Source organism: Tursiops truncatus, chromosome 1 (assembly GCF_011762595.2).
Source record: "Tursiops truncatus isolate mTurTru1 chromosome 1, mTurTru1.mat.Y, whole genome shotgun sequence".
NCBI lineage: Eukaryota > Metazoa > Chordata > Mammalia > Artiodactyla > Delphinidae > Tursiops > Tursiops truncatus.
Window position 1 is genome coordinate 143,346,577 of NC_047034.1, and position 16,357 is coordinate 143,362,933.

At 34.7% G+C, this 16,357-nt stretch overlaps 1 protein-coding gene across 1 annotated transcript in view; it reads left to right on the forward strand.

Annotated features, from left to right (window-relative positions):
• The window catches only part of AGBL4 (AGBL carboxypeptidase 4), a 1,267,959-nt gene that overhangs the window by 511,508 nt on the left and 740,094 nt on the right, over positions 1-16,357 (forward strand). The gene's annotated exons all lie outside the window — the stretch shown is intronic.

A 16,357-nucleotide genomic window follows, 5' to 3' on the forward strand; every position in this document is an offset into this window, starting at 1 on the left:
GTATCTCTCTGTCTGTATATGTTATCTTTGATTTCTGTTGGTATCATCTCTAATTTCTTTCATCAGTGTCTTATACATTTCTACATACAGGTCTTTGGTCTCCCTAGGTAGGTTTGCTCCTAGGTATTTTATTCTTCTTGTTGCAATGGTAAATTGGAGTGTTTCCTTAATTTCTCTTTCAGATTTTTCATCATTAGTGTATAGGAATGCCAGAGATTTCTGGGCAATTAATTTTGTATCCTGCAGCTTTACCAAATTCATTGTTTAGCTCTAGTAGTTTTCTGGTGGCGTCTTTAGGATTCTCTATGTATAGTAGCATGTCATCTGCAATCTGACAGTTTTACTTCTTCTTTTCCAATTGTATTCCTTTTATTTCTTTTTCTTCTCTGATTGCCGTGGCTAGAACTTCCAAAATTATGTTGAATGATAGTGGTGAGAGTGGACATCCTTGTCTTGTTCCTGATCTTAGAGGAAATGCTTTCACTTTTTCACCATTGAGAATGGTGTTGGCTGTGCGTTTGTAATATATGGCCTTTATTATGTTGAGGTAGGTTCCCTCTATGCCCACTTTCTGGAGAGTTTTTATCACAAATGGGTGTTGAATTTTGTCAAAAGCTTTTCCTGCATCTACTGAGATGATCATATGGATTTTATTCTGCAGTTTGTTAATATGGTGAATCACATTGATTGATTTGCATATATTGAAGAATCCTTGCATCCCTGGGATAAATCCCACTTGATCATGGTGTATGATCCTTTTAATGTGTTGTTGGATTCTGTTTGCTAGTGTTTTGTTGAGGATTTTTGCATCTAGATTCATCAGTGATATTGGTCTGTAATTTTCTTTTTTTGTAGTATCTTTGTCTGGGTTTAGTATCAGGGTGATGTGGCCTCATAGAATGAGTATGGGAGTGTTCCTTCTTGTGCAATTTTTTGGAAGAGTTTGAGAAGGATGGGTGATAGCTCTTCTCTAAATGTTCGATAGAATTCACCTGTGAAGCCATCTGGTCCTGGACTTTTGTTTGTTGGAAGATTTTTAATCACAGTTTCAATTTAATTACTTGTGATTGGTGTGTTCATATTTTCTATTTCTTCCTGGCTTAGTCTTGGAAGCTTATACCTTTCTAAGAGTTTGTCCATTTTCTTCCAGGTTGTCCATTTTATTGGCATAGAGTTGCTTGTAGTAGTCTCTTAGGTTGCTTTGTATTACTGCAGTGTCTGTTGTAACTTCTCCTTTTCCATTTCTAACTTTGTTGATTTGAGTGCTCTCCCTGTTTTTCTTGATGAGTCTGGCTAATGGTTTATCAATTTTGTTTATCTTCTCAAAGAACGAGCTTTTAGTTTTATTCATCTTTGCTTTTGTTTTCTTTGTTTCTATTTCATTTATTTCTGGTCTGATCTTTATGATTTCTTTCCTTCTGCTCACTGTGGGTTTTGTTTGTTCTTCTTTCTCTAGTTCCTTTATTTGTAAGCTTAGATTGTTTATTTGAGATTTTTCTTGTTTCTTGAGGCAAGCTCGTATTGCTATAAACTTCCCTCTTAGAACTGCTTTTGCTATATCCCATAGGTTTTGTATCATCGTGTTTTTGTTGTCATTTGACTAGGTATTTTTTGATTTCCTCTTTGATTTCTTCAGTGGTCTCTTGGTTATTTAATAATGTATTGCTGAGCCTCCATATGTTTGTCTTTTTTACTTTTTTTTCCCCTATAATTCATTTCTAATCTCATGGCACTGTGGTCAGAAAAGATGCTTGATATGATTTCAGTTTTGTTAAATTTACTGAGGCTTGATTTGTGACCCAAGTTGTGATCTATCCTGGAAAATATTCCATGCACACTTGAGAAGAAAGTGTAATCTACTGTTTTTCGATCGAATGTCCTATAAATATCAATTAAATCTATCTGTTCTATTGTGTCATTGAAAGCTTGTGTTTCCTTATTAATTTTCTGTTTCAAAGATCTGTCCATTGGTGTAAGTGTACTGTTAAAGTCCCACACTATTATTGTGTTACTGTCAAGTTCCTCTTTTATAGCTGTTAGCGGTTGCCTTATGTATTGAGGTGCTCGTATGTTGGGTGCATATATATTTATAATTGTTATATCTTCTTCCTGGATTGATCCCTTGATCATCATGTAGTGTCCTTCCGTGTCTCTTGTAACGTCCTTTATTTTAAAGTCCATTTTATCTGATATGAGTATTGCTACTCCAACTTTTATTTGATTTCCATTTGCATGGAATATCTTTTTCCATCCCCTCACTTTCAGTCAGTATGTGTCCCTTGGTCTGACGTGGTTCTCTTGTAGACAGCATATGTATGGGTCTTTTTTTGTATCCATTCAGCAACCCTGTATCTTTTGGTTGGATCATTTAATCCTTTCACGTTTAAGATAATTATCTGTAGGTATGTTCCTATTACCATTTTATCAATTGTTTTTGGTTTGTTTTTGTAGATCCTTTTCTTCTCTTGTGTTTTCCACTTAGAGAAGTTCCTTTAGCCTTTGTTGTAGAGCTGGCTTGGTGGTGCTGAATTCTTTTAGCTTTTGCTTGTCTGTAAAGCTTTTGATTTCTCCATCGAATCTTAATGAGATCCTTGCCAGGTAGAGTAACCGTGGTTGTAGATTCTTCCCTTTCATCACTTTAAGTATATCATGCCACTCCCTTCAGGTGTGTAGAGTTTCTGCTGAGAAAGCAGCTGTTAATCTTATGGGGATTCCCTTTTATGTTATTTGTCATTTTTCCCTTGCTGCTTTCAATAATTTTTCTTTGTCTTTAATTTTTGCCAATTGGATTACTATGCATCTCCGTGTGTTTCTCCTTGTATGGGACTCTCTGCATTTCCTGGACTTGGCTGGCTACTTCCTTTCCCATATTAGGGAAGTTTTCAACTGTAATCTCTCAAAAGTTTTCTCGGTCCTTTATCTCTCTCTTCTCCTTCTGGGACCCCTATAATGCGAATGTTGTTTTTTATGTTGTTCCAGAAGTCTCTTAGGCTGTCTTCATTTCTTTTCATTCTTTTTTCTTTAATCTGTTCTGCAGCAGTGAATTCCACCATTCTGTCTTCCAGGTCACTTATCCATTCTTCTGCCTCCAGTTTTCTGCTGTTGATTCCTTCTAGTGTATTTTTCATTTCAGTTATTGTATTGTTCATCATTGTTTGTTTGTTCTTTAATTCTTCTAGGTCTTTGTTAAATGTTTCTTGTATCTCCTCGATCTTTTCCTCCATTTTTTTCCTGAGGTCCTGGATCATCTTCACTATCTTTATTCTGAATTCCTTTTCTGGAAGGTTGCCTATCTGCACTTCATTTAGTTTCTTTTCTGGGGTTTTATCTTGTTCCTTCATCTGGTACATAGCCCTCTGCCTTTTCATCTTGTCTATCTTTCTGTGAATGTGGCTTTTGTTCCACAGGCTGAGGATTGTAGTTCTTCTTGCCTCTGTATAAATTTTTAATAGATATGTTGTATAAGATAAAGGAAATTCTTTTTTATTTACAGCTTTCAAACATTTTTTGAAAACTTTTCTTGAATGGCTGTTGAATTTTACTAGATAGTTTTACTATATCTATTTGTTGATAATTCAGTATTTCTCACTTAATCTGTTAATATGATAAGTTACATTATATCTCTTTTTAATGTGGAATAGTCCTTCCATTCCTAGGGTCCATCTTACTTTGTATTGCTATACTGGTGTGTGTGTGTGTGTGTGTGTGTGTGTGTGTGTGTGTGTGTGTGTGTTTGTATAAATTTACTGCTGGATTTGAATTGGTAATATTTTATTAATATTTTTCATTCAATGTTCATAATTGATGTAGGGCTATATGTTTCCATTCTCCAGTTGTCCTTGCCTGTTTGTGTTTCAAATTTATAATAGTCTCATAAAATGAGTTGCGTAGTTTTTTGTCTTTTTCTTTTATTTAACTTAACTTTAATATTTATGAAAATAAAATACATTTATGTTATTTTAAAAGTCAAATGCTACTGCAAATGCCAAAAATAAAATATCTCTTTACTTTTGCCACAGTTTTTGATTCCTGCTTCTTAAAGCAAGAATCAGCAAACTTCTTTATTTTTTAATTAATTTTTATTGGAGTATAGTTACTTTACAATGTTGTCTCACCTTCTACTGCACAGCAAAATGTATCAGCCATACATATATATATATATATATATATATATATATATATCCTCTCAGTTTTGGATTTCTCTCCCATTTAGGATGCCACAGTGCATTAAGTAGCGTTCCCTGTTCTATACAGTATGTTCCCCTCAGGTGTCTACTTTATACATAGTATCAATAGTGTGTATGTGTCAGTCCCAATCTCCCAATTCCTCCCACCCCACCTCTTTCCCCCTTGGTATCCATACAATTGTTTTCTATGTGTATGTTTCTATTTCTGCCTTGTAAATAAGGTCATCTATACCATTTTTCTATATTCCACATATATGCGTTAATATACTATATTTGTTTTCTATTTCTGACTTAGTTGACCCTGTATGACAGTCACTAGGTCCCTCCACATCTCTACAAATGACCCAATTTCATTCCTTTTTATGGCTGAGTAATATTCCATTGTATATATGTACCACATCTTCTTTATCCATTCCTCTGTTGTTGGACATTTAGGTTGCTTCCATGTCCCGGCCATTGTAAATAGTTCTGCTATGAACATTGGGGTGCATGTGTCTTTTTGAATTATGGTTTTCTCTGAGTATATGCCCAATAGTGGGATTGCTGGCTCATATGGTAGTTCTATTTTTAGTTTTTTAAGGAACCTCCATACTAGCCATGGCAATCAGAGAAGAAAAAGAAATAAAAGGAATCCAAATTGGAAAAGAAGAAGTAAAACTGTCACTGCAGATGACATGATACTATACATAGAAAATCCTAAAGATGCAACAAGAAAATCACTAGAGCTAATCAATGAATTTAGTAAAGTTGCATGATACAAAATTAATACACAACAAACTTCTTTTGTAAAGAACAAATTTAGGCTTTGTGAGCCAACATGTGTCTGTCACAACTAGTTAACTCTGCTATTATGTGGCAAAAGCAGACATAAACAACACCTAATCAATGAGGAGCAAGGGCATTTTTTTTTTTTTCAAAAACAGGCAGCAGGCAGAATTTGGACCTTGCTCTCCTGCTCTTGAGGCAGTCACTTTTATGTTTTCCAATTGTTTCTTCTTATAATATTTCCATATTTCTAAATAAAATTTCTATTCCGCTATTCTCTATTCATTTTAGTTTTCGATAGTATTTACCAACTTTGTATTATGAGATGATGATTTCATTCTTTAACCATTCTACTAAAAAATACAAACACTTCTCCTCCCCCATATTTATATCACTATTTTGGTTAAATTAATATTCAGTCTTTTCTTTATTATGAATAGGTAAATAGTCATTATATATGGTTAAGATTTTCTCTTCTGCAACTGTTCCATCTGCCTCCTGCCTTCTGCAGATAATTGTTTCTTTTCCTGTTAAACTGGTATTCAATGCTCCTTTTGCAAATCTCTTCTGTTTTCCCCAAGTCCTCCCCCTGACTCCCATCATACCTTTGCTTGGCTGCTTTTTTCTCTGCTTCTATTGATGTCTTTCATCATTAAAAGATTGTCATTAAATTTTGAAATAAGGTTCTATATACATATTTGGACCGTGCTCATTCATTTCTTTGGGGGAGTCTCCCTTACCTATATTTGTAAATCTTTTATCTTGATTGGGGGTTTTCCCATAAAAGAATTTTCTAAACTCCCGACTATAGAGATATGCTCGACTACCAGTATTCTGGATTTTGAATCTGGAATCTCGTCAACCACTCCAGAGAATGAGCCTCTAGTTTCCTGTCATGATGGACAATGAGTCACTTGGGTGGTTGGTGTGAGGGAAGGAATATGGAGACTTAATTTTTCTTTATAAAGAACCAAGCTGTGCCTGGCATCCCAGGTGCTTCCAGTGTTTTGCATTCTGAGATTCCTTGGTGTGAATTATTATTTTGTTTCTTAATTTTTTAAGTTAAGTACTTACCACTTTTTTTTTAAACATCTGTATTGGAGTATAATTGCTTTACAATGATGTGTTAGTTTCTGCTTTATAGCAAAGTGAATCAGCTATACATATACATATATCACCATATCTCCTCCCTCTTGTTTCTCCCTCCTACCTTCCCTATCCCACCCCTCTAGGTGGTCACGAAGCACTGAGCTGATCTCCCTATGCTATGTGGCTGCTTCCCACTATCTATCTATTTTACATTTGGTAGTATATATAAGTTCATGCACTCTCTCACTTCGTCCCAGCTTACCCTTCCCACTCCTCTTGTCCTCAAGTCCATTCTCGACGTCTACATCTTTTTGTTTGTTTGTTTGTAATTTTAACTCTTTATTTGAGTATAATTGCTTTACAATGTTGTGTTAGTTTCCTGCTTCTCACTAGCTATCTGTTTTACATTTGGTAGTATATATAAGTCCATGCCACTCTCTCACTTCGTACCAGCTTACACTTCGCCCTCCCCATGTCCTTAAGTCCATTCTCTACTTCTGCATCTTTATTCTTGTCCTGCCTCTAGGTTCTTCAGAACAATTTTTTTTTTTTTTAGATTCCATATATATGTGTTAGCATACGGTATTTGTTTTTCTCTTTCTCACTGACTTCACTCTGTATGACAGATTCTATGTCCATTCACCTCACTACAAATAACTCAATTTCGTTTCTTTTTATGGCTGAGTAATATTCCATTGTATATATATGCCACATCTTCTTTATCCATTCATCTGTCGATGGACACTTAGGTTGCTTCCATATCCTAGCTATTGTAAATAGAGATTCAGTGAACACTGTGGTACATGACTCTTTTTGAATTATGGTTTTCTCAGGGCATATGCCCAGTAGTCAGATTGCTGGGTTGTATGGTAGTTCTATTTTTAGCATTTTAAGGAACCTCCATACTGTTCTCCATAGTGGCTGTATCCATTTTCATTCCCACCAACAGTGCAAGAGAGTTCCCTTTTCTCCACACCCTCTCCAGCATTTATTGTTTGTAGATTTTCTGATGATGGCCATTCTGACTGGTGTGACGTGATACCTCATTGTAGTTTTGATTTGCATTTCTCTAATGATTAATGATGTTGAGCATCCTTTCATGTGTTTGTTGGCAATCTGTATATCTTCTTTGGAGAAATGTCTATTTAGGTCTTCTATCCATTTTTGGATTGCATTGTTTGTTTTTTCGATATTGAGCTGCATGAGCTGCTTGTAAACTTTGGAGATTAATCCTTTGTCAGTTGCTTCATTTGCAAATATTTTCTTCCGTTCTGAGGGTTGCCTTTTCACCTTGTTTATGGTTTCTTTTGCTGTGCAAAAGATTTTAAGTTTCATAAGGTTCCATTTGTTTATTTTTTATTTTATTTCCACTTCTCTAGGTGGTGAGTCAAAAAGGATCTTGCTGTGATTTATGTCATAGAGTGTTCTACCTGTGTTTTCCTCTAAGAGTTTGATAGTGTCTGGCCTTACATTGAGGTCTTTAATCCATATTGAGTTTATTTTTGTGTATGGTGTTATACAGTGTTCTAATATTATTCTTTTACATGTAGCTGTCTAGTTTTCCCAGCAACACTTATTAAAGAGGCTGTCTTTTCTCCATTGTATACTCTTGTCTCCTTTATCAAAAGAAAGGTGACCATATGTGTGTGGGTTTATCTCTGTGCTTTTTATCCTATTCCATTGCTCTATATTTCTGTTTCTGTGCCAGTACCATACTGTCTTGATTACTGTAGCTTTGTAGTATAGTCTGAAGTCAGGGAGCCTGATTCCTCCAGCTCCGTTTTTCTTTCTCAAGATTGCTTTGGCTATTCAGGGTCTTTTGTGTTTCCATACAAATTTTGAAATATTTTGTTCTAGTTCTATGAAAAATGCCATTGGTAGTTTGATAGGGATTGCATTGAATCTGTAAATTGCTTTGGGTAGTATAGTCATGTTCACAATGTTGATTCTTCCAATCCAAGAACGTGGTATATCTCTCCATGTGTTTGTATCATCTTTAATTTCTTTCATCAATGTCTTATAGTTTTCTGCATACAGTTCTTTTGTCTCCTTAGGTAGGATTACTACTAGCTGTTTTATTCTTTTTGTTGCAATGGTAAATGAGAGTGTTTCCTTAATTGCTCTTTCAGATTTTTCATGATTAATGTATAGGAATGCAAGCGGTTTCTGTGCATTAATTTTGTATCCTGCTACTTTACTAAATTCATTGATTAGCTCTAGTAGTTTTCTGGTAGCATCTTTAGGATTCTCTATGTATAGTATCATGTCATCTGCAAACAGTGAGAGTTTACTTCTTCTTTTCCGATTTGGATTCCTTTTATTTCTTTTTCTCCTCTCATTGCTGTGGGTAAAACTTCCAAAACTATGTTGAATAACAGTGGTGAGAGTGGACAACCTTGTCTTGTTCCTAATCTCAGGGAAACAGTTTCAGTTCTTCACCATAGAGAATGACATTGGCTGTTGGTTTGCCACATACGGCGTTTATTATGTTGAGGTTAGTTCCCTCTATGCCTACTTTCTGGAGGGCTTTTATCATAAATGGGTGTTGAATCTTGTCAAAAGCTTTTTCTGCATCTACTGAGATGGTCATATATTTTTTCTCCTTCAATTTGTTAATATGGTGTATCACATTGTTTGATTTGTGTATGTTGAGGAATCCTTGCATTCCTGGGATAAACCCCACTTGATCATGGTGTATGATCCTTTTAATGTGCTGTTGGATTCTGTTTGCTAGTATTTTATTGAGGATTTTTGCATCTATGTTCATCAGTGATATTGGCCTGTAGTTTTCTTTCTTTGTGATATCTTTGTCTTGTTTTGGTATCAGGGTGATGTTGGCCTCATAGAATGAGTTTGGGAGTTTTCCTCCCTCTGCTATATTTTGGAAGAGTTTGAGAAGGATAGGTGTTAGCACTTCTCTAAATGTTTGATAGAATTTGCCTTTGAAGCCATCTGGTCCTGGGCTTTTGTTTGTTTGAAAATTTTTAATCACAGTCTCAATTTCAGTGCTTGTGATTGGTCAGTTTATATTTTCCCTTTCTTCCTGGTTCAGTCTCAGGAGTTTGTGCTTTTCTAAGAATTTGTCCATTTCTTCTAGGTTGTCCATTTTATTGGCATATAGTTGCATGTAGTAATCTCTCATGATCCTTTGTATTTTTTCAGTGTCAGTTGTTGCTTCTCCTTTTTCATTTCTAATTCTATTGATTTGAGTCTTCTCCCTTGTTTTCTTGATGAGTCTGGCTAATGGTTTATCAAATTTGTTTATCTTCTCAAAAAACCAGCTTTTAGTTTTATTGATCTTTCCTATCATTTCCTTCATTCCTTTTTCACACTTTCTTTTCAATCTTTATTCTTTTCTAGTGTATGCATATAAGGCTAAAATTTAAATTCTCTCTTTAATGTTTTTACTTTATGACACATGCTCTGATATGTAGTGCTGAATTAATCATCCAATTTCACATACTTTCTACTCTTCATAATTATTTTTTCTTTGATACATGAAAAATTAAGAATATATATAAAATTTCAAAATGTTGAGAGTTTTTTGTCAACTTTTTGTAAAAGATATATGATTTTATGACTCGATAGTGAGCGGTTGTGAGTAGAAGAGTATTAATTCTCTGTTATTTGTTGAGATTTGTCTTGTGACCATATGTACATGCTTAATCTTTTACAATTATCCTTCTTTTACTTGATAAAAGTTTGTTATCTAATCGTGTATGTGGAAAGCATTGTAGGTTTTAATAAGTGATCTTTTAATGGAGCTTATCAAATTGGAAGATTACAATTTTCTACATCCTTCAGAATATTTGGTTGTCTCCACTCTCAATTACTGAGATTAATCATTGTAGATTAATCAGTTTTTACTTGGGGTATTGTCAATTTTTGTTTTATATATTTTAATGCTCTTATTAGGTGCATACATATTTAAAGTTGTTATATCTTCCTGTAGAATATTTGGTTTTATGTGGTGATTATATCCTTAACCTTACATTTTTTTTACCTCAGTCTGTTTTTTCTGATACTGCCATAACTCAGATAGCTTTCCTTTAGTGAATATTTTCATGTTATATCTTTTTCCACCCCTTCACTTTCAAAATTTTTGTGCCATTGTGTTTTATGCATGTCTCTGGGAAAGATTATAAGTGTAGATTTTTTTCCTAATCTGTTTTTTAACAAAGAGAAGTGTCAATTTCCAATATCTGCGATTATTGATATTTGGAATTATTTCCACTATCTTATTTTGGGCTTTCAATAAGTAATGTTTTTCTTTGCTTTTTATCCCCTATCCTATCATATCTTCTATTATATTTATCATGCTTTCTTTATTCTCTTCTTTTTACTCATTTGGAATTTATAAATCCTGTTTCTATTATTGTGTTGACTACTCTTGAATTCCCACATTCTTATTTTATAGCAATGTTTTAAGTTATTAGCTTCCCTATCCTCCTGTGGAATCATACAAAGACCTTAGAATACTTTAAGTCTGATCTTGCCTCTATCCTCTTCACCACTGTCCCAAGCACATCTGTTTTATTGACCAGTGTTTTGGTGCAAACTTTTTAACACTCCTAAAATTTAATACTGTTATAATAATAGTTTTATTCATTCAGTTCTTATTTATATTTACTTGTTTCTCTGCTCATTGTTGTTTCTTGCCATTCTTACCTTTTATGTTCAATTTCTTTCGTCCTCTGAAGTTCATCTTTTAGTAGCTCCTTCACTGAGAGTCTGAAACTGCTAAACATCTTAAGCTTTGTTTGTCTGAAAATTTATCATACCTTCATTCTTGGGCAATGTTATTCCATTATTTTCTGGTCTCTCATGTTGCTGGTGTTAAGTCTGCATAAGTCTAACTTCTGTGTCTTTGTAGGTAGTTTTTGTTTTCTCTGATTTGCTATCAAAACATGCTCTTCACTTTTGGTGTTTTGTAATTTCACTATGATGTGTCTATATCTAGATTTTTTAAAAATCCTGCTTTGGATGGACTTTTGATTCCTAAATCTGAATATACATGTCTTTCATCAATTCTGGAATATATTCAGCCTTCTTTGTGTAGATTTTGCCTCTCCCAATTTCTCTTGTCTCTCTTTCTAGAACTCTTATCAGATGTATATTTTTATTTATTTCCCCTCTGTCCCATTTTGTATTTTCTCTCTTTATAAGTCTCTCTGTTGAATTTTGAAAATTTCATCCATTCTGCATCTTAACCTGTCTACTGAAATTTTTAGTTTAATTAAGTTTCTGTAATTTCTAAAGGGTCTCTTTAATTTTTTCAAAACTATTTCTGGTGTTTTAAAATTTTTATTGTGCTTTGTTCTGTTTTCATGTGTTTGAAACATTTTTTTAATCATTTAAAAAAATGCTTTCTTTATAGTTCACCATATAGTTCTATGACCTGAAGTTCTTTGTGGTCTAATTCAGTTATCTATTTTTCTGCTGATTCTCACTTTTAGTGTGTATTGTTTTCTTGTATGTTTTATAAATTTATATGAAAGTTTGACCTCTTTAGGACTTCATTATGGAAATTCTGTGTGCCCGGACTGAAAATGTGTGCATTCAAAGTGATTTTTTTTTCTTGTTTTGACCAGGTGCCCCAGGGTTATCTTCCTGTAACTAAATTTATTGTAAATGCTTTACCTGGGTTCTTAAGACCAAGCTGGTAATGTAAATTCCAACCCAAACCTCAAAATGTTCTGGCCCATGTTTGAAAATTACTTTTTCTTTCTCAAATCTATGAATAGATAGGCATGCATCTTTGTTATCCCCCATTGCTAGTGAATGATTTCTTTCTATACCACAGTTCCACTAATATTATATCATTTTGAGGATCCTAAATTTGTGAAGGCATCTCATGTCAGACATCCTGCCTCATGCAGATTCAAGGCCTCGTTTGCTATCCTTGCACAGATGTTAGAAATCTAATTTCTTAGATACTAAGACCAGTGACCTTCCTTCTGCACCTGTATTTTTCTGGCATCTATGGATTTCTTTTTATTTATTAGGAGTTCTTCATGTAAATAATGTTCTTAAATATTCTGTAATTTCTAGGAGTTTGTGAAAGGTTATCCAGAGCAGTGTTCTCTAACATTTTTCACACCCAGGCACATAGAGAAGATAATATGTGTACACTTAGGCAAGATGATATCTATGCAGAATTTTGGAGTACCTGGGGAATGTTTGGAGGATGACTATATGAAGCTTGGTGAAAAAAATTAACACATAATTTTTGAATGAAACAAAAAATATATACAGAGGATATCAAATGCTAAAATTTTTTTAATCTTCAAATTTTTAATTGAAACACTTGAGTTTTTGTCCATGCACATTCCATTTTTATATGAGGTTTTGACTTCTGAAATGGATATATGCAATTCCTGATCAAGACTTTTCAATGATGATCTATTCAAAGTCTTAATAGTCAGCCATTAATGAGAAACTGTTCACACAATAAAATGATAAAATTTTTAAACTGTTCAAATATTTAAACCATATGAAATTATATTAAAGTAACAGTTCTCCTTTATTCATTCATAATTGTACTGTTGAAATTTCTTGTGAAAAACAAGTGATGGTAAGACAGGAATAAAGACACAGACCTACTGGAGGACGGACTTGAGGATATGGGGAGGGGGAAGGGTGAGCTGTGACAAAGCGAGAGAGAGGCATGGACATATATACACTACCAAACGTAAGATAGATAGCTAGTGGGAAGCAGCCGCATAGCACAGGGAGATCAGCTCGGTGCTTTGTGACTGCCTGGAGGGGTGGGATAGGGAGGGTGGGAGGGAGGGAGATGCAAGAGGGAAGAGATATGGGAACATATGTATATGTATAACTGATTCACTTTGTTATAAAGCAGAAACTAACACACCATTGTAAAGCAATTATACCCCAATAAAGATGTTAAAAAAAAAAAAAAGAAAAAGAAAAACAAGTGATGTTAAAATCTAACCAAACTTTCAATACTACAATGATTTAAGATAATGAAACATTTTAGAATAATGATGACCCTCTAATTTGCAGAATGTGCATGCCTATTTAGAATAGTCCTTGGGACTAGCTTGGACACCATTAAGTAGAAATTTTACTCCTGACTGGACAAAAGTATTGGATATATGGGAAGATAGAGAATCAAGGCCACTGTCTGGGACTGCATGCAGGCTTCTCATTACACCCTCAGCAACACTGGACCACTCCTTGGCCTACACCTGGAATGGAGCTCTTGAACTCCTCCACAGCACCACAACCCCCTTACTAAGGATGGGCAGAGCCCCAGGCCTCACACATGGCTACCTTGAGAGCTTGTGCTACAGGTCACCATTTGCAAAGTTTCAATATAGAGCATCATATTACTGAAACAAGAAGCCTGGGTTAAAATTTTAAATAGAGAGAAGAGAGAAAAATAAATAATGGAAGGAAGGCAGTAAGGCAGGCAGGCAGAAAGGAAGGAAGGAAGGAAGCTGTAAAGAACTAAAAGATCCAGTTTCATTGAAGATAAGGGGGAAAATCTCAATAAATGGTGAATACCTATTCTTATCTAGATGCAATGTGACAGGTGATTACTTATGTAATCTCACAGATTTTTATAAAAACTTTGTTAGGATGGTATTATCATCTGAATTCCAGATTGATTTTTAAATCAATATCAAAATGAATAATCATCTTGCCTAAGCTCACAGAACCAATGGGGAACTGGCTTTCAGTCTCAGATATATCTATCTGGAAAGTCCATGATCTTATTCTCTTGAGTCAGTGGACTTGGTTCAAATTCTAGCTCTACTACTAACTATTATGTAATTTTAATTTACTTAATCTCAATACCACTTGTCTCATCCATAAATAAGAGGTAATGAATAGTCCCTGTCTCAAAAAGTTCATTATCCTCAAAACAAGTGAGATAATGGATCAGATATCAGCTTGCAGTGAGGTCCAGGCATCTCTAGTACTTAAGAGCTATCCAGGTGATTCTAATACACAAAACACTGAAACTATGAGTGCTTAACTTAGAATTTGGTGCATAGAAAGTCTCAGAAGTTGTTATTTTTATAGTTGTTGCTGTTACCATTACCTCATGGTTACAGTTTCATCTGATGTATTTTGAGTATATAACTGACAAATAGCTAGAAAATATGGAAAGCCAAGATTTCCTGCACTGCTTACTTCCAAATACCTTTGATTCTCACAACCACATGCTGCCTTACTAAGTAAGCTAGAAACCATTTTTAAAAATGCACAGGTGGAGAATAATAAAAGACTGTTCAGGAATTCTCTGGCAGTCCAGTGGTTAGGATTCTGCACTTTCACTGCCAGGGTCTGGGTTCGATCCCTGGTTGGGAAACTAAGAACTAAGATCCTGCAAGACGTGCAATCAAAGGGAAAAAAAAAAAAGGCATACTTATTGTCCAGACACTTAAGATTTAAGTCCTAGCTCTACCAGTTAATAGTTCTGGGATCTGGGGGTGGGGGGTAAGCCAGTTAGCCTTTATTAGATTCAATTTCCTCATGTCTAAAATTGGGCTAAAATAAACAACTTTTGTTTATGGCTAGAGAAGCTAAATAATATAGTATATTTTAAACACCTGAGAAAATTTCTGGCATGTATTAGGATATGAATGATCAATAAATATTCCACTTTTTAATTTCTTTATTCCAACTTCACATATACACATTATTTCTGTATTAGATTTCCCCCTGCATTTAGCATTAGTCTAGATCCTGAAAGTGCACCATGGCTTCCGGGTTCACTGGAAATGGATCTGACACCTGGAATCTCAGAAGAAAAAAGGGGGATTAGGCCCTGTGAGGTTCAAAGGCCATTTGTCCCCTTGATATTGATTTTCTTAAAACAGACAGTAGCCAAAACCCTGGCAGAAGTAATTGAACTGACAACAGGCAGGTCCAGGTTATTAATAATGGAATAGTCTTGGACATTCTTGATGACTTAATTTAATGACTGAAAGGAGTTCTGAAACTGAAATGCCTGGAGATGGGGTCAATGGTTAGGTCTCTGAGGAGAAAGAAAAACATGAGTTATTCCTAAGAAGTTATTTCATAGAACAAAGCATTTTATGGTAGTCCCAAATATGAGGCCAGAGGAAATGGTTTTGATTTTCTGTTTTTAAAGGAAAATGAAATTTTAAAGGCTTAAAAAATTGCCACTATATTTATTTTTGCCCTTATTTTGGAAAATAGACTTGGTTAGAGTTATGGCATTTGAACTTTAGTGAGTAACTCAAGGGTAGAGATCTTGGATATCTTCACTTTTTTATCCCTTGGGTTCAAATATCAGTTCTCCATCTTTTAATTGCATGGCTCAAGACAAGTTAGTTAATATCTCTGAACCTCAGTTTCCACATCTGTAAAATGGAAATGTTAATATTTTTATTATAATTATAAGAGAATATTTAAAAAATTTTAAGTGTATAAAATTTCTGGCACTTGACATTAATACCTCACACAATAAACATTTGTTCAATGAAATAATACATGAATTTTGATGCTTCTGTCTTCCACTGCCTCTGGATAGAAAAGCCAGCCTATGGTTAACCTCTTGCAAGCTTTTCATTTTCTCTGACTATTCAGGCTGCCCTTGCCCTGAACATCATCCTCTCTCCTTTGGACTGTTTCAGTGGTCATTTAATGTCTTTTAGCCCCAGTTCTCTTTCCTTTCCCAGTCTCTCCTCCCCACTTGTGACAAAGCTGTTTATTAAAACAAAGACCTGATCTCTTTTTAACATACTACCCTTCTGGAAGGGTTTTAGTCATCTAAAACATTCCACTCCCCCATTTTAAAGGTGAGAACCAGAGAGGCAAGGAGCTCACCCAAGTGTCTGTGCTACTATAAACTGATACTGAGATTAGGGTTGAGCTCAGTACTCCTGGCCCCTAGCAGAAGATAACAAAGGGGAAGCAGACATATATCCTTTAGTTCTAATCAAAGGGGTGCTGAGCAGTCACAAATTTTTTAGTTTCAATTTTGCACTAAGTTGTTATCTTTAGTTTTGTTGAACTTCAAACGCACTACTGTTACTATAATGATAATATTATTCATTTCCATGGAAATTCTAGGTGAGCCTAGAGAGAGGGCACAATTAATAATGATAACTAAAACTTATATAGCTTTCGCTATGCACCAAGCATGGTTCCAAACACTATACTTTTATTAAATTATTTAATTCTCATCAGTAATTCTAGGTACCATTACTATCCCAATTTTTCAGATAAGGAAACTGAGGCACAGAAAGATTTAGTAGCTTGGCAAAGTCACGCATTGAGAGTGGTAGAGTGGGATTAAAACTCAGGCTTCCAGGTTC